The 18,146-nt window shown below is 54.1% G+C and overlaps 1 protein-coding gene across 1 annotated transcript in view; it reads left to right on the forward strand.

The window, feature by feature from the left end:
* The first annotated feature begins 9,602 nt into the window (after positions 1–9,602).
* CACNA1E (calcium voltage-gated channel subunit alpha1 E) overlaps positions 9,603–18,146 on the forward strand; it is a 142,987-nt gene continuing 134,443 nt past the window's right edge. The window contains exon 1 of the mRNA XM_069789737.1: positions 9,603–9,733. The gene's annotated coding sequence lies outside the window, so the exon portion shown is untranslated. The remainder of the gene's footprint in view (positions 9,734–18,146) is intronic.

The raw sequence follows: 18,146 nt of genomic DNA on the forward strand, positions 1-18,146 counted from the left end.
TACCAGCTTCTCCTTCCCTCTGCGTGCTTGCATTACCCATGGGAGAGCTATTTCCATACAAGGTGGTGCAGGCAGCCCTGGGCGTTTCCTCTAAAGTGAGACCCAGGGGAAATACGGAGAAGCTTTCTGAAGTCCTGCCCAGCTGAGGTGGGTTGGGATGAGTCCAGCAGGTCTTGCAGCCCAGGTGGCTGAGGAAGGCAGAAAGAGGCCAGAGTGGAGAGACCCAGCTGGGCTCAGCTCTTGAGACCGATTTCTTTTCCCCTTGTTCCATTGCTTCATCCAGGTCTGAATTTCTAGATTTTAAAAATAGTACAGTAATTCCTGCTCTCCATCAGTTGAGTAACAGGCTGTGCTCAAAGCTGATACCTGTAGGTACCCATCGTTTCTGTATTTCCCCTGCCCTTTTAAAACCTTCATTCTTCATGTAGTCTTAGGACCACAGATGCCCCTTAGGCACAGTCAGCTTTAAATCTGGACTTCATCACACCAGACACATCCTGGAGTAGCATGTATCTGTTAGCCCTGCCTGGGGGGCCTTCAGTGCCTGTGTGCAAGATTGCCCTGATAGTACATCCCAGCATCCTGGTGGCCACTGGGAAATGCTTGGGACCTGGCCTGGCATACTGGCCACTAGCTGAGGAAAGCTGGGGTGCCTTTCTATGTGCTGTTCCAGCTGCAGGCTGATGCTTTTTCTAGTGGTTACCAGCTTGCCCTGGATTTAGCTGAATGGTCTGGATATGAAGTTCCTCAAAGCCCCATTGAAATCTCATTTCTACTGAGAGACACACTAGGAGAACTGTATTAAACCTGATAAGAGCTGGCTCGGAGATCCTAGCTTTCATAAATACAGTAGCTGACAGCTGCTTCTGTAATGCTTTAACACCCATTGTAAATAGCTCCAGCAAGCAGAAGGATAAGAGCGATGGATAAGAGCTGTGGTTTAGGCTATGTGCTGGTTTAATGTGAGCGGCTTGGGGATTAGATGGAAGCGCTGGGAACAATGGCTATGGCTCTGCAGGCAGCTCTGGGAGTGCTGCCTGCTTAGGCTGCTGCAGATCCTTGCCCATCGCTTCCGTCCCCGCTCCTGTCTGCTGGGTGACCAAACCCACCCCCTGCTCCAGCACCCTGGTCCCTGGGCAGTGCTGCGTGCCTACGACAGAGGCGGCAGGCAGGCTTTGTGTGTTTATGGAGCCTGCGTCTGGTTTGCCTAAAGTCAGGGTCCTTGGGGCCAAAATGTGAATTTCTCTCTGGGCAGGGGTGGGAATGCAGTGCAGGCTTTGCAAGATACCTCTCTAAGAGGTAGTACGTGAATGTGCATCCACAAAAGCCCTGACTGTCCCACCAGGAGTGCAATGGGGAGAGAGAAGGTCTGTTTGGTGTAGAGGAGAGACGGTGACTGGGATTGAGATGAGCTGTATCAGGAGGAGAGAGATGCCAAAACTATTCAGCATTGCAAGCTATTTCCCTGTTGCACATGCACGTCTCTGGGTGCCTCCTGCAGTGAGAAGCCTTCCCTGCCTGTTGGCAGGAGAATCCCATTTGGATCTGTTTAGACATTATTTCGCTAATATTGTTGTTTATCATGTGTTGGAGCTGTGCCTCAAAGCCTAAGCAGCCCTGAAGGGTGCTGGCTGCCTGGCGTGGTGCATGCCTCTGTGTTCCCTGGGCAGGATCAGCCCCCATGAAAGCATTGCTGGGGGTCCCTGGGGAGAGCCATCGCCTGCTCTCGGCTTTGCTCAGAGGGTCTTTAGCTTTCTTGGTGTCTTCATATAAATCTGGGACAGGCTGGCAGTGTGGGGGTTATCTAAGGACCTGGCATGATGGGGGTATAGTTACCCACTGTGGTGTGAAGGTCATTTTGCAGCCCTGTGGCTTCAAATCCGTGGGCAGTGTTTGGGGCCAGAGCCTGTGGGGTGAGCCAGTGTCTCTTGGCAAATCCCTTGGTTAAAGGCTTGGAAAATAAAATTCAGTTTGTTTCTGGATATCAAAGTGGGTGGAAAGGATGCTGTGTGCTAAATCTCTCCCGATCGAAGTAGGTGAATGAGGCTTGAGCTGCCAAGCCCCAGGACATCCCAAATGAGTGGACTGGGCACAGCCTGTGAAAATTCCTGGGGCTTGGGTGGATGTATTTGGGATGGCTATTGTGTGGATTTTGAGCTTCATGTGGTTCCCTGGTCTGGAAGTTGGAGTGAGGATTAGACTGTGCCTGCTGCTTCTGCTTAGGCTCGGGCTAGAAAAAATGGGGGGGATGAAGGCAGATTGGGCAACCTGCAGCATCTGCCATCCTGCTTTTGCTATGGGCTGGGTACTGCCATGGGCCACAAGGTCCTGTTCATTCTCTGCTACCTACAAACTTAGTTCAGAGAAGGCAGAACTGTTAAATGTTGACTTTTTTGAGATAAAACCAGATTTAATTCATACCAGATTACAATGAACTTGCTGTTTACTGCAACTGCAGAAGATGCTGAACCCCCCTTCATCTGCTGAAGGCAGATGTTTTATGAGGGCAGGTATGTGTAATGTTGAGTCAAGAGTTTCAGCAGGACTGCCTGAAGGCTTCTGTTAGTGGTGGTTGACACCATGCGAATTTTGGGGACAGTGAGGATTGCAATGCTTGCCTCATGCACCAGGTGACGGAGGCATGTCAACCTCTGAACATCAAACTTGGTTGAAGAAAGGCTGAATGGTTGAGTCTTGTCTTGCCCATGGGCTGAAGGAAGGTGTAACTTGCTTCAGTTGACAGGTGGCCATAGAAAATGGGCCATAATGAGCTAACTTGGTGTTGCTCATAACATCAGGAAGATAATACTTAAAAGCAATGATTTAGGAGTTATGCTTGACTTGAATAGGAATGATATTAGTGGAACTTGAAGTGGGTAAAAAGTTTTCTGGTCCCCTTCAGTGTGGAGAAGGGGAGAAATGGAGAAGCATGAGAAGGTGGTATGTTTTTGGAGGCATCTCACACTCACCCTAAGCTGTGCTTGTTAATAATATTTTTAGTAATGTGAAAGACAACAAAGCTGTTGGTGGAGGTCTGCAGCTGACAGAGTAGCAGTATGTAATGAAGAGGACAGGAGACCGAAATGCTGCTGCTGAGTGCTTGGTAACCTGGGCCCCTTTCTGTGCAGTACTTGGGGTGGGGAAGCAGTGGCCTGGAGAAGAGTAGGGGTTGCTTTGGAAAATCCACCAAGCCCTGGAAGAAACCCACCTGGGTGAGCCCTGGAGTTGGGGAGGAGCAGCCAGTGGGTGTTGAGGAATTTTGCTATTGCTTTTATTTATTATCTTGGAATAACATGCTCCATTCTGGTCTGCAATCAGGGGGATGCTGAGAAGTTAGCTTGGAGTGAATTCAAAAGCAGAATTAAAGGTTTGTTGGGGAAAAGTGCCACACAGCCAGGGACTGGTATATTTGGACTGCCACAGGGTGGTGACTTGATCTCCAGCTCCTAAATGCTTGTAGCAACCCTAGGGTGAGGACTTGCCCATCCTGCCCAAGCGTGAGGAGGATGGCGTGCTTTTTGGAGGAGATGGGAAGATGCCATCCAGATGATGAACCCAGGGACAGTGCTACTGGGCTGCCCACCGAGGGACTCTGGCCTTTTTGTGCCTCTCTCCAAACCTTCCTAATCAGCTGCAACTTTTGGATACAGAGCAGGGGTGGATCTGGGGAGGTACCTTGGCTGGGGCGTTGCTGTAGGCACAAGCTGTGGGATCAGGTGAGGAGGTAACTGGGCAGTGCAGCAGGAGCATCCTTGGTCTGGTCCAGCAATGACACCCCAGGGCACTTGTTTGGGTTGGCTTTCCCCTATGTGTGGACACCAAAGAGCTTTGCAAACACAGGGTATTTCAAGGAGCTAATTGATTTTCCATCATATCTTCAGGTCTTTTTGCAAGCGAAATGACTAAAATGCAGCCACAGGCTTCCCAGTAAACAATGAGCAGTTGGTTTCACATGGCTCCCTGTCAAAAATCCCAAACTGGAAAGGCAGGAAAACAAACAATCAGATCAGAAAGAAATGGTTTTTTGGCACCGTTTCCTTCCGTGTTGACTGGGCTGTGAGACAGACCCTGAGAAATGGCTCAGATTTTAGTCAAACAGCTCAGACATGAGTAAGGGGGGGGGGGGGGGAATGGATAAAAATGTTTGTGTGCTTAAATCCAGGCGCCTGTAGTTGGAGAAGAGCAAAGCAAGGGTATGGGTCTCTGCGTGTGTTCCAGATGGCAGATACATTTTAAACACAAGAGGCGTAGTTATACCCTGGGTACTGAAGCAGAACAAGTGCCAGGAAAATATATGCTTCAGCTAAAAGATGGGAGTTTGGAAATTGAGAGCAGCTCTTGTTTTGTAACTGGAATATAAACTATGGGTCTGAGGTAGAGCAGCAGGCAGGGAGGGCAAAGGCATCTCCTCCATGGGCTTAGCTTTCCCAGTGACAGGTTGGGACTGCTGCCTTTCTGGTCATTAACCTAATTGACAAAAATTGGCCAGTGCATCTGGGGAGGAATTTGCTGATATTTTTTTCTTGCAGTCTGCAGTAGCTGATGGGTAAATCAGGATTTTTTTTTCCTCTTTTTTTTTCTTAACAGAAGGCAAATTTAGTGTTTCTCGATCACCCCATTCAGGGTGCAGCTTCCTTGTGATTCAGCTAGCCAGAAGTGTGGTCCTAAAAGGGAGAGGTCCATGCATTTGTCTGCCTCCCACTGCACTGTGTGATTTTTCTTTTTCTTTTGCAGCACAGTCTCAGAAGTTAAGTTACTGAAAAGTTTTTTTTCCAGGGAGGATTGTTTGGTGTTGGGAAAGTTTAGTCTCACTTTACATAAACACCTGAAGATCTAGGCCATTTTTTTCCCCTTTCAGTCCTTGTTACAGTGTTCATATTATTGTGAGAGAGTAAATATCTTTAAAGATGTTTCAAGTTTCATGGGCTTTCCTGTTGTTAAACAGAAGCATGTATTTTGGCATATGCCCTCGAGAACAAACCTTAATGGGGGCATTGGTGCAGCATGGGGGTAGCATGTGCCATATATTGGAAGGTGCTTTCTTTTTTTTTCACCCTGAGGCAGTTTCACAAGTTTCTGAGAGTTTACCAGCTGTGGAAGTCATGCAGCAACTCTTACCCAATTTCTCTTCCCTATGGCAATTGCAACCTCCTCTCTACAGGAGAGCAGCATGTGCTCCCCACGGAGGTCCCTGGCTTTCTGGGTCTCTCCAGCTCTCACCACTCAATGGGACCCACAGACAATTTGGCGGCTCACATATGTGCACTTCCAGCAGCTGTCCTCTGCCAGGTTGGAGGCTTTGCTAAATACACGTGGCTCCTTTGTTTTTAAAGATGTTTTCAGCTGGCCTGTGCTTCCTGTCTGCTTGTCTCTTTAGCTCTGTTTAAAATATACACAGGCCTATTTAGTAGAAAATTACACAGATCAATTTGAAAGCGATGAGCATGAAACTCGAGAAACGAGGCATGTGTCTAACAAAACAAGACTTTCTGTACTTTCTGACCCAGACTAGTCAACTTTACTGATACTGATGACCCAGAGGGAGTGCAGAGTTGTACCACACCATTAATCCCCCCAGGAAGCAGAGGGTGGGTGATGTCCTCTTGCTGCAGCATCCCTGGGAGGGGAGGTGGTACCTGCACGGTGGTTCCTGATGTGCTGTGGGTCCTAAGCACAGGACAGACAGACAGATGTGGGACAAAAGCTGGGTGATGTCTTGCCCCAGCACAGCCCTGAGCCTGTGCCAGGGAGGGCAGGCTGAGTTGCTGTGTTACCTGCAACACCATGGGCGTTGCAGAAGGTGGAGGCAGAATAACCTGGGTGGGGGGCATGGTGCAGGGCTGGACGTGGGGTGGTCTGCATCACCCCCAAAAAAGCTGCTGGTCCCCTTACGCTTGGCAGAAACCAGTGCAAAGCTATAGCCTGAACCAGCCACTGAGTGCTAAAAACCCAGGGCAGGAGCATACCTTGCAAGGGGTCCCTTCCCTGTCTCAAAATGGGAGCTGCTTTATCCAGACCACCACATCAGTGTTTCTGACTTGCTCTCAAATCCCAGCAGCTCCCCAGCTGTCTATCCCGAAGCTTAAATAATCTTCACTACTAAGTTTGTTTGGTTTTTTTTCCCCCTCATGTCTAAGCTACAATTTACAGCCCATTACTTCTTGTCCTGTTCCCCGTGGGGATGCAGCGCAATTTATTCTTGCACCCTTCGTAGCAACCTTTTACATAATTGAAGACTGCTATCATGTCTCTTCTGCCTCCTGATTTTCAGACTAGACAAATCCAGTTCTTTCAGGCTTTCCCCCCGCCCCCCAACAGGTTATGTTTTGCTGCCCTTCATATGCCTGCTTTGCTGCCCTCCAAACTGTCTCCAATTAGTCCACATCCGAAGTGTTTGTGGCTGTACATGTGGGAAGGAGGAGGAGAAATCTAGTTAGGCTTTTGTGCTGCATTGGAAGGAAAGCAATACTAAAAAGCTAGAGGTCCTTGGGGTTACTCCACACAGTGCTGCTATATGGGAATAAAAGGTTAGCCAACAACTGGTGGAAATAGATTGAGTCCAGGGTAGTGTCTGCAAATGAAATGGTGCTGGGTTTGGGCAACAGGCTCAGGAGTCCCTGGGTGCTTCCACAAAGCTCGGGGTTGAGAAAAGTCAGATGCTTCTGGATGTAAAAGATGCTCATTTCTCTCTAGCTGGGCTTTGCAGTTCTGAATATTTTTTTTTTCGGCTCTCTTTCCAGCCCGTGCCTTGGGCTGCTAACCTGTACCCCAGGTGCTCACCTTGCCTTCGCACACTTCCACGGCTGAGGGAGGCTCCTCCGAGCGAGCAAGCTTGCGGGGAGAGCCGCCGGTGGGTGGGCGCTGGTGCCTCTGCTGCTCACTCCCCCGAGACAACAGCAGCTCATCGCTGGGATGTCGGCGCTGCTCCTGACGCCGTCTCTCCATATTTCATTCCTGTGTAGCTGGGTGGTGGGAGGAGGCGCTTGGCTTCGTCTCCGCGCCGATCAGGATTGTCTTTTCTTTCGGGATGGGGAAGCTGATCTGCATTCGCGTCTAATCATCCGTGGAACTGACAAAATTATTCACGTAGCGAGTTCTTGGGGAGAGCCTCGCTTCTCCTCCCCCTCCGCTGCACTAGTGGGGACCTGGGAGCAGCCTTGCCTTGGTGCTTGCCTGGGAAGGCAGAAGGGCTGTGGGGATGGGGAGGGGAGGTAGGTGATGAATGGTGAACCCCCAGAGTTCAATTACCCCCAGCTCCCACCATGAGCAGGTAACCATGGAGACATCTGAATCCAAGGCATCACCAAGTCCCCAAGTAACAACACATATATATTTAAATAAAGCCCCTGGGCTTGTCACTGAGAAGCTGTCTTGGTGCGTTCAGGCTGGCTGCCATGCTGGTGTCGTCCAAGCTGCGGGGAGGCTGTGCGGGGCAGGGTTTGGGGGCATCGTGCATGCAGGGCTGTGTGCGAGAGGGTGTCAAAACCACTTCTCTGGGGGGCCAGAGGGATGCACTCTTATAGGGTGCATTTGCATCCCTACCAGTGCTAGCTTGTAGCAACATGGGAGAAATGGTGAGGAATGGGGTTGCTGATGTGTGTGTAGGGCCTCTGGCAGTGTTTTTTCCCTCCACACATGCCAGGATGGCCTTGCTTGGGCTGGATTTGGGATTTTGGTGTGCAATGTCCTGGCAGTTGGTTGAGGGATTCCTATGCATCCCAAAGAGGATGGGTATTGGCAAGTTTTCTCTGCGCCTCCTCCCTGAGGTGCTGGCAGAAGTGTGTTAGGGCAGGAGCACGCTCACAGAGCGTTTGAATGAACGGGAGTGCTGGAGGAGACGTTTAAATGAAGCACTCATCTCCAGGATTTTCTTCCCTTAGCTTCATTCAGATTTAGGGATGAAGGTTTTAAAGAGACAGCACCCAGGCTGGGTGGCACAAGTGGGCATCCCTGTGAGGGGGTGGCTGGGCACCTAGCTCTGCTGCTTCCTCAGCCCCAGAGGTGCCAGCAAGGCACCGCAGAGCCGTGCAATGTCTTGGTAAAGCAAAAGTAACATAATCTGTCCCCAAACGGTCTGGTGCCCTGGCTCTTTGGGGTGATGTGCACCCATGATGCCACTCATGGCTGCCCCACGTGGGTGAGGTACGTACTGGGGCAGGGGTTGCGTGCCATGCAGCAGCACATGCTGGGGCTCAGCGCAGGGGCGGCTTTGGGATAGCGTTAGCAACGTTGCTAGCATCCAGCCCTGGAAGCTTCTGAAGTCCAGGATGTTCCTGGGCACTGCCAAGTGGCACAGGTTTGCTGGGATGCTTTGCAGTGTGGTGGAGGGAAAGGAAAGAGCTGGAGGGGCATTGGAGTGTGGGGGTATCCTGCCCACCCAAAGAACACCCTGGCCAAGGCTGCAGTGGGCTGTCTCCCAGAGAAGTCAGCAATGACAAGCTTTTGGGGACTCCTGTGCAAACCAGTTGGGCTCGTGCTGAGCTGTGCCATGCTAGGACTTCTCCCTGCACATGCTAAGGGGCGATATAAAAAGAGCTGTGTGCTACCTTAATCCAGCAGCCCTTTGGCAGCATCACCGGGCAGCTGTGACAGTGCTGTGGGTCTCCTTGACTGAAATGCAGAGAGCCTGTGTCACCTCTAGCTCCTCCATCCTGCACCTTCAGGTTCAGTTGTCCGTGGGTGCTGCCCAGGGTGCCTGGGAAAGCAAAATGGAGCCCAGGCAGAAGCAGTGCGGAGGCACCTCTACAAACTGGGCTGCAAACTTGATTTAAGAGGAGGCCTTGAATGCAACCCCTTCCCACCGGCAGCCCGCAGATGCCGTGGAGTAGATCTCTGGCTGATCTGGAGGCCCATATACCTCCATCTCCATCATCCCCACAGCTGCCCTTGCTTTGGCTCCTGGTTAAGGGGAGGCCTCATATGGGAGAAGGGCAGGGAGTGCAGGGTTATATTTTATGTGGATACGTGGTGGCTGGAAAACTCATGCTTGCTTTGTATGGGAAGAGCTGCGGAGGTCCCGGTGCCCCAGGAGCAAGGTGTGTGCAGAAAGGGGGAGACCAGGGCTGCAGAAGAGGGATTGGGGAGCACTGACGCTGGCTGGTGGGGCAACGTGGGGGTCCTTTGCCACCAGTCCCCAGCCCTGGCGTGGGACCGAACCGGTCAAATTGAACCTGCTGAAGCAGCTTGGGTGCAGGTTTCTGGGTGCTGCTGCCGGGTGGGTGGCTGATCCCAGGGTGGCCGAGCTGGCCTGGGTGGGCAGAAATGTGGCTGTTTGCTGGGCTGTGCAGTCCGTCCTTCCCCCGGTGTGTGTGCAAGGGGGGTGGGGGGTGTGCAAGGGGGGTGTGCCCGGACAGCTCCTGCTCTGTTTTGGTGGAGCTCGGCTCCTTCCCTCCTTTGTTATCCCCCGTCTGCCCCCTCCGCTATATGTGCGGGTTCCCTTTCTCCGATTGTCAGAAATTTCTTTTCCACTGTGTGGGCAGGAGACAGATTTTAACTGTCTCTATTTTCTCCTTTTTTTTTTTTTATTTCGTTTTATCCCCCCTCCCCCTTTCCTCTCCTTCCTTCCTTCCCTGCTCCTCTTGTCTCTCCCTCCCTCCTTCCCCTCCCCTCCCTCCCTCCCTCCCTCCCTCCCTCCCCCCGGCTCTTTTTCTCCCTTTCTATTACAAATAATGTCTCTGGAATAATATCCCGACCTCGCCCAGCTCTCCCGCAGGAGCCATGCCTCTGTTTCCAGGTAAGCGGTGGCCAGCCGGGCTGCTGGCCCTGGGGAGCTCCCACTCGCTTTCCCAAAGTAGACAAACGCCGTCGCCGTGGGGACATCGTGTCCTCCCCCCCACGCTGCTACCTGTTGGGGACAGCCGGGAGACGGCAGTCCCCGCCAGCTGGGACTGTCTCCCTCCTCCTCCTCCTCCTTCTCTCTTGGAGGGATTCGGTCTCGGTGGACATCTCCTCCCCTCCCTTCTCCGGCGGCTTTTGTCTCATCTTGGCCGCCGGGGATGCGCTGAGCTCCGGGCTCGCGTCGCGCCGTCGCTTCGGGGAAGGAGGAGGAGGACGGGGGGGAAGGAGCCGGCGGCAGGTAGCGGAGAGAGGGGGGGCTGTGACCCCCTGGGGGTGCTGGGGGGGGACACACCGGAGGGGCTCTTCTCCCCGCACGGGAGGATGGAGGTGCGCTTTGGAAGGGGACCCCAAGTTTGAAGCTCGACTCCCTGTTTTGCTCCTTCCCGAGGGTTGCTCGGCGGCTGGGGCTCGGCCGTGCCTGGGAAAGCAGCTCTGCTCTGACAAAGTTTTTATTAAGGTAGCCTAGGAGCGGCGGGAGCCTCGGCGTTCCCCTTAAGGTGGTTCGCCGGCCGAGGGAGGGGGGTCGGGGGCGGCCGTCGGGGCCCCCGGGCAGCGCGGCCGGGCTGCGGCTCCGGGGCTGGGCTCGGCTGGTGGGGCTGGGGGTCCCGCTGCCCTCGGGAAAGAGCAGGGCTCAGTGTACATGTGTGTGTGTCTGTGGTGGGGGGCTGCCCTGCCTTGTGCCCCGGGTGGGGTGGGGGAAGCCGGGTCGGGGGTGTAAGCCCCCCCCCCCTTCCCCTGTGTCAGGCACCCGAGAGCTTTGGGTGCCCTGGAGAGCCCTTGCTCGGGCGCCAGGGGCAGCGGTGGTGTCCTGTGGTGGGCTGGTTCAGCTCCAGTCCCCCTCTGCCAGCCCAAGGCCTCCCAAATGTGCAGGGTCTCCTCTCTTCCCGGGGAGAGCGCAGGCTGCGTGGGTGCCCCCGGCAGCCTCCCCTGCAATGCCCTGGGCACCCAGCATTTCGTGTTGTCTCCCTGCACCCGGTCCCCACTTTCTGTGGGTCTGGGTGCCGTTCCTAAGTTTGGTCCCTGCCTGGGTGTTGCTGATGGCAGTGATGAATGAGTGGTCCCCAAAATCAGGGTTTGTTTGCCTTGTTCCTGCAGCTCTCCCGGCTGCTCTTGCATTGCAGAATGTGCGTGTCGGTGCTTGTGGCTCCTGCTGGTGCTCTGCAAGGCTGGAGGGGGGCCGGGGATAACTCTCCCCCATGATCCTGAACGGACAAGTGCTACTTGTACCCCAGACCACTCTGCCTTCCTCCATGGGCTGCATCCCCCTGGTTGGGTGATCTCATCCCACTCATGGCATTGAAGCAAAGCCTGGCTTGGCCCATGCTGCAGATGGGGAGGTCTGGGCTCAGGATGCCGTGGGATGTGGTGACACTCTCGGCTGGTCTGGATCCATGGCCGGGGCTGTTTGGCAGATGAGGCGCAGCATTATGGAAGGTACTGTCGGCAAGATGAGACACACGTTCACAGCCTCGGCTGCTGCTGCTGGCATCTTTGGCAAGACTGGGGCATAGCTACCACCCGTTGAGTAATTAGAAACTGAGTGCCATCCACAAGAGAGTGTCTTCTGGAGGGGTTATCTCCAGCTCCTTCTCCCCAAAATGTTTGTGCAGCATTGCTGGCACACAGCAGCAGCGGGGTGCCAGGGAATTGAGGACCGGGGTCCCTCCAGTTGGCTTGTGTGGGGATGTCTCTGCAAAGTGGCTTTCCAGTGGTACAGCACAGGCGGGCATGGCAGAGCTGCAGGGCAGGTCTTGGCACTGGTATGGCAAGAGGGCTGCACTCCCCTGGATGTGCGTCTACAGGTTTGGGAGGTGGAGGAGATGGTTGTGGCCGCAGCCTGTCCCCTGGCACTGAGCTCCCCTCTGGTCTCTGCTTCTGCCTGGCTCCTTGGTGGTCCTGAAGTACCTGGAAAGTTTGTTTGCTGTTGTTCAGGATGCATTTGCATCCCTTGAGCACCTGAAGGTTTCCTCCTCCTCTGCTGTCACACAGGGCAGCGTAAGCCTTTCCCCTTTGAAAAGCTGAGTGAGCGTGGCCCGTCCCTGTTGCACCTGGGCATCTATTTTGGACAGGCGACAGGTTGATGCTGAGGTGCAGAGTCTCCCTCGGGTTTACCCATGCTGCCGAGAGCACTGATGATCTGAGCATGTGGGGGGGGATCTCCTGCCCGCTGGTGCCTCAGACCCCCTGCGAACAGGACTGTCCCCGTGGCCGTGTGAGGCTGAAGCCCCCCGCGCCCCATCCCCGGTGTGGTTGAGTCAATGCACCCACCCACTGCATCCAGTGTGTGAGTCACAGGCTTTTCATACGCTGGTGTGAATCACTCACAGCCACACTGATGACTTTAGTGACAGCTGAAAAGAGGAAACAATCCCCCCACCTCCCCCCCATCACCACTACTGCTGCCACTGGGCTCCTTGCTCACAGTGACCCAAGAAAACTTCTATGAGTGGCGCCCTGGTGATGGCAGCTGGATTTTTTGCTGACTTTGTGCATCCGTGGTTGGGCTGATCCATGGATGCCACCGAGGATGCTCGTGGCTGAAATGGATGGGTGGACACAGGGGTGATGCAGCCTGGAGGAAGGCTCTGCTGCCTTGGTGCTAAGGGGGCTCCGCTTGCTAGATTGGGGTGAGCCTGGTGGCGTGCTGAGCCACCCCTTGGTTCTTCCCTCAGGGCAAGGGTGCATTTTGGGACGGTTTTCCCAAGGTTGTTCCACTTTCCACCTCTGTCTTTCTGGGGACCGCATGTGGAGATCTGGAGGCCCGTCCAGGCAACCCGCTCTTCCCTCTCCCCCAGCCTGCTGGGGTGCAGCAGGACTGTCTGAGCCCCAGCGCAAGCAGCTGGTGATGAGCAAGAGCTGTCAGGAAAAAAGCCAGATCCCCCCCATGGCTTCAGCTGCTCCTCTCCCCGGTGCTGCTGGCTGGCAGATGGTCGTGGCCAGCAGCTCGGCTGGTGGCTGGGATGCTCTTTGCTCCCCTGCCAGAAGCTGAGGCTGTGTCTCCGCTGGCCCTCCTGGGGCTGGAGGTGACTGTTTTAACACAGGGAAGATGCTTGATAATTAACCTCCCCAGGGATCACCGTCTGTCGCCTTCCTGGCTCTGCTGGAGAGAGGCTGGAGGCACTGCCTGCAGGGGAGCGGGGCAATCCTGCATCCCTCGCCACCAGGTACAGCCTCACTAGGAATTAGTGGAGCATCCCTGTGTCCCCACTCAAGCAGTGCAGTTGGGGTAGGGGGATATTAAATAAATCCAGTGCCTCGCACCTCTGCAGAGCTGCAGGGAAGGCACAGGCTCCCCGGGCGCCTTCCAGGTCCCAGCCTGCCCCTTGGCCGTCTCCCGCATCTTTTCCCTGACGCTTTGCTTTATGACTGCCTGTTGCTTTTGCAAAAGCTCTTCCTGCCCCCCTCCCTCCTGGTGCAGGCTCCCCACCAGCATGTCCCCTCCTTCCTTCCTGCTCCCCGCGGCTGAAATGAAGTGCTGGAGTATTTCAGGGATGTCAAAACATACCATTAGTCACAGCCGTGAGGCCTCGTGCCTGGGGAGAGGCTGCTGAGCTCTCTGTCAGGCTGAGGAATGAGCAGGGCGGGCAGGAGCTGGAGGATCGGGGGCGAAGGCTCGGCAGCAGCCCGGCAAAGGCTTTGGGGTTTCTCCCTTTCTGCTGTCTGTGGCATCATCCTGACTTTGCTCTGAGCAGCGGCTTGGATCAGAGGTTCCCTGGCATCAATTATTCAACAGTTCCTCCATGATGTTGAGATGCGACACCTGCAAAATGAGGGGCTGGGTCCCCCCTGCTTTGCTGGAGGGTTCTCCCTAAAAATACTATGCCAAGGCCAGGGTGACCCTCCAACTGTGTACAGCTCCTGTGCTAGTTATTGGCTCAGAAAGGATGTTTTCCTCCTCTTCAGCACAGGGAGGTGTTGCCTTTAATGCTTTCCATGCTGGGTTACATGTCCCCTACCTCAGAGGCCACCCCTTGTGGATTTAAATCAAATATTGGGTTTCCCAGGCAGTTTTTAATGCAAGGCAGCACAGGCACTGAAAAACCTGCTTGCCGCAGAGGTGCAGAGCCCTGTTGCCCTGCTCACCATCCACAAGTACCTGTGCTTCCCAGCCTGGCTCAGGTTTGTTCTTCTGTTTCTTTGATACCAAATTACTTTATTTCATTTAATGAGCAGGGAATGGGGGATACTGTTAAAAACACACTGAGCTCCTGGTATAGAGCACCTGTGTGATGGCACGGGCAAGATGCTGGAGCCTGATTTCTGCTTCCCTTGCTTAGCCAGGTGGCAGAAAACTCAAAGTTGTCAACCTCCCTGGGGAAGGGGTTGAGCTTCCTCTCCTCCTGTGATTCTCTGAGGACTGCTGCCTATAAATAAGCACCAAACCAGCCAGAAAGGTGCCTTAAAGCATGGAGGTGTAGGCAGGCCTGGGCGATGATGAGCCTTACCCCTGCAAGCAGATCCCTGGAGAGGGCCAGTTAAGCTGTGGCTAATATTTTTATGAAGCTTTCTGGTTCAGCAAAGCATTTGCATTTCCCCTGCCTTATTTTTCCAAGCTGCAAGGCAGAAGGTGGGCTTTAACCTGTTGTTACCCTGGGTGCGGTGAGGGGTCTATCTGTTTTGTGCCCTCCAAGTGCGACCAGTGCGAGTGCTTTTAGGAAATTGGTCCACGCTGGGCAGCTTGTTTGATGTTGACCCATTCCTGAGGCACCATGCGTGACTTTTAGGTATGGGTGCTTCAGGGTGAAGGGCTCTTTGCAACGTGGCATCGTTAGCAAAGAGCCCTGGAGAGTGTGCCTGCTCCCCAAAACCAGGGCAGCATGCAGGCAGGCTGCCTGTGCCGCCCTGCCTGCTGCAGGGGTGCGAGTCTCACTGGGAGCGGTGGTTCATGTGGTGGGAGCATGTGGGCACAGCTCCAGAGAGAAACCCCAGCTCCGGTCTGCGCTCAGGGCATGGATCCAATCCCTGCGGCGGGTGGGAAAAATGCAAGCTTCTCCCCTCCAGCCCTACGGCATCTGCTCTGCAAAGCCGGCATGCGTTCGCTGAGGCTTCCCGAGCAGGGCTGGAAAATAAGACGCAGTTTAAAATTAAGCAAACTGGGTCCTTCAAGGAAAGAAGCACCTCCTCTGCATGTTTCCGTGACCTGGATGAGCCCTGTGGTGGGCCAAGGTGGCTACTTTCAAGCTGGCTGTGTGGTGAGTTTTAACTGAAATCTTGTGTGCTGACTGTGCCTGAGAAAATCAGGCTGTAACTAATGGGAGTTGCTCAAGATGGTGGCTAATTACCATGATTAACAGAGCAACAGTTTGGGTGACTCTTCCTCCTGCTCTACACTCTGCCAGTCATTCCAGCCCCCGGGGAGCGGCTGCAGCAGCCAGGGCAGGATGGCACCCTGCTTACCTGGGGGCTCAGGGAGGAGGGTGGGAGATGGTGCATAGCCCCCCAGCAGTGGGGCAGTCCGTCTGGCCATTGCTGCTGCTCTGCTTTCTGTATAAATAGGTTTTTTGCTCTCTGGAGGCAGCTGGTGAAGGGGGCATCCGTGCTGTGGGCATGGCTGGAGCTGGGACCTCTCTTGGGGAGTGATACGGGGTGAGAAACTCCATCTTAAAAGTGTGAGTTGAGGTGTGAGGGACATGCTGGGAAACGGGGTCCAGCCCTTGAGTTTTCCCCATCCTGTCCTCCTCTGCAGGATTTTTCCCTCTTGTTGGGTCCCCCCTTCATTTCTGCCACATCAGACAACAGCTTTGGCTGTTTGATCAGCAGCTTACTAAGCAACCTTAAAAAAACCTGTTTACAAAACACATCTCTGCTGATGCTAAGTGAGTCTGGTTCTGTGGGCTGCTGCTCCCTGGCTCTGCTCAAAATGTGTCACTTGCACCGATGGTTATTTTTAGAGCCAAGGTTTGCAAAATGCAAAGGCTGGGCAGGTTTTTCCAGGGTGCCAGATTCCTGGGAGGAGGAAGCAGGGACCAAGGTGATCTCTCACTCTGTTGCCAGTGCATGGCAACTGCCACTTTCACCAGCGTCCTCTGGTGAGATGATGCTCGCATGGCTTTTCCCATCTACATGAGGATTTGTAAATCCTTTATGTGCCTTTCCTCTGGTCCTCCTTGCTTTGTGTTCAGTGATATTCCTGCCTCCCTACTCCGTCTTTGGTGGCTAGTGCTTCCTTGGAGGCTGCTCCAGGTCCCTGGTCTCTCTGCCCCTCGCCTTGCCTGCACCTCTTGTGTTTCTGCTCCAGGTGCCAAGGACGCTGCCTGCTGCTGCCTGCTCTGCTGGTGGTGTGAGCTCAGGCTGGGCCAGGGTGAACGTTTGGGTGCAAACAGCCAGGGAGGCAGTGGGAAGGAGTTGGAGGAGATGGGGAGTGCAGCCCCTCTGCTCCCTGGGGCAGCGGGGCTGTCTCCAGGTTCAGTGTGGGGATGGAAAGGCAGCAGGAATGGGTTGGATGTTGGCCCTGCCCCCTCCCCAGCCGCTCTGGGGCTGGATGGGTGCAGTTGACCCTGTGCTTATGGGGCCCAGCAGCTGTGGGAAGCTGGTCCTGGCAGGAGAGCATTGCTTCATCCACGTTCACCTTCACTCTTGTCTGTGCATCTCCTCTACACCCTTCCAACCTGCTTCTGACCCAGGCTGGAAAGCCATCGAACTTACACCCTAAACCCTAAGCCTGGCCTGCTGCCTGGCCTCTCATAAACCCTCTCTTGCTTGCTTGGTAGCTCCTGGGGCAGGAGCCGGCATGGGGAGCGGGGCTGGGCCCCTCTCCAGCATCAAAAGTGCCACTGGGTCTTGAAGCACTTTGTGATCAGAGGGCAGGGTCACGGGGCAACGTGGGATGCCCTCGAATGTCTTCTCATGTGTTGGGGTGATGCTGAGCAAGGAAAGGAGGAAGACAGCTCCTCATGGTGCACCTTTGTGGCCCAGGGAGTCCATGGGCATCCTGCGCATCGGACCGATGCATTGCAGTGCAGTCTGGTGGCCGTGCACGGGGGGGTGAAGTTGAAATGCTTCTGTGGAGTGAAACTGGTTTGCATCAGGCAAATTCACGAGAACAAGAAAGAGGGGTAAAGAGAGGGTGGAAGCTTTGAAAACACCTGAATTTGATGTCACATGTTGGAATAGGAAGTTGAAGGTTTGAAGGCTTTAGATTTGAAAGCCATTTTTACAATCTGGTAGTGTTTTTCTTCTGGTGGATATGATATAAAAAGCAAAATTGAAATGAAGTGTGTCTGGTGTGTTGGAGTAGACAGCAGTTTCCACCAGCTACAGTGACTTTTTTTCTCCCTGCGTGCCCCCCCCCCCTTCTTTTGGCACTTTTTTCCCCTGCAGCTTCTGGAGTCGATGCTTTCTCTGTCTCTCCTGCCCCATGCGTGGCTCCCCCCCTGCACCATGGGCTGGCAGCGCTCGCTGTGTGTTATTAAAGGTCTGGAAGGGAGAATTGCTCACTCTGCTGCAGGATTTTACCCTTCTCCTAATAAGTTATGGCAATGCACAAATATTAGCCTTAGCCCTTGCTCTTGTGCAGGACCTTTAGAGAGGTGTTGCTCTTCTCCCAGCACCACATGGCCAGATTACAGCTGGGCATGGAGCTGGGCAGTGGGGATGCTGCAGCTTGCGCTGCCTGCTTTCTTTTCCAGTGCCTGTTTCCAGCCAACTGCCAGAACTTACTCAGTCATCCTCATGTCTCACTCGATTTACTTGTGACTGTCGTGACTTTGTTTTAGTCACTTTATCTGTTTTGCTCATGCAGAAAGCTGTTAGTGTTGCTGGGAGGGTTTATTAGCCTCAGAGCTGTCACCTGTTTCCTACTTGTTATTCCAGGTAGTTAATTTCTTCCTGCTCCTTGAGAGCTGGAGCTTGTTTTCCCTGTGATTCCCTTCAGAGGAAGGCAGTTTTCCAGTTTCTGCCCTGGAGAAGGCTGCTGGGTGATGGAGAGGGCTTTGGTGTGCCTGGGGATGGGGCTGAGATTCAGACCCACTGCTATCCATCGTTGGGATTTCTGGGTGACTTGAGCTCGTTCGGAGCAAACACTGCAAACTGAATTAATGTTTTAATTATCTCGGCCTCTTCCCCAAAGGCTGTTCTCTTTGTTTTTAATTTTGGAAAGTTCTCATATGCAATCTCGCTCTTCTCCTCCTCCTGTCGTGTGTACCGTGCAGCTCACCCTAGGAAGCGAGCCGAAGGTGTGGATGCTTTCCCTGGCATAAAACACGAACCGCTGCCGGGGGCTGCGGAGCTGCTCCCGCAGAGCAGGCGGGTAGCTCGGGCACTGATCCCACCGGGGCTCCTGCTGCAGCCTCCGCACGCCAAAACAGGCG

Source organism: Haliaeetus albicilla, chromosome 8, assembly GCF_947461875.1.
Source record: "Haliaeetus albicilla chromosome 8, bHalAlb1.1, whole genome shotgun sequence".
Lineage (NCBI taxonomy): Eukaryota > Metazoa > Chordata > Aves > Accipitriformes > Accipitridae > Haliaeetus > Haliaeetus albicilla.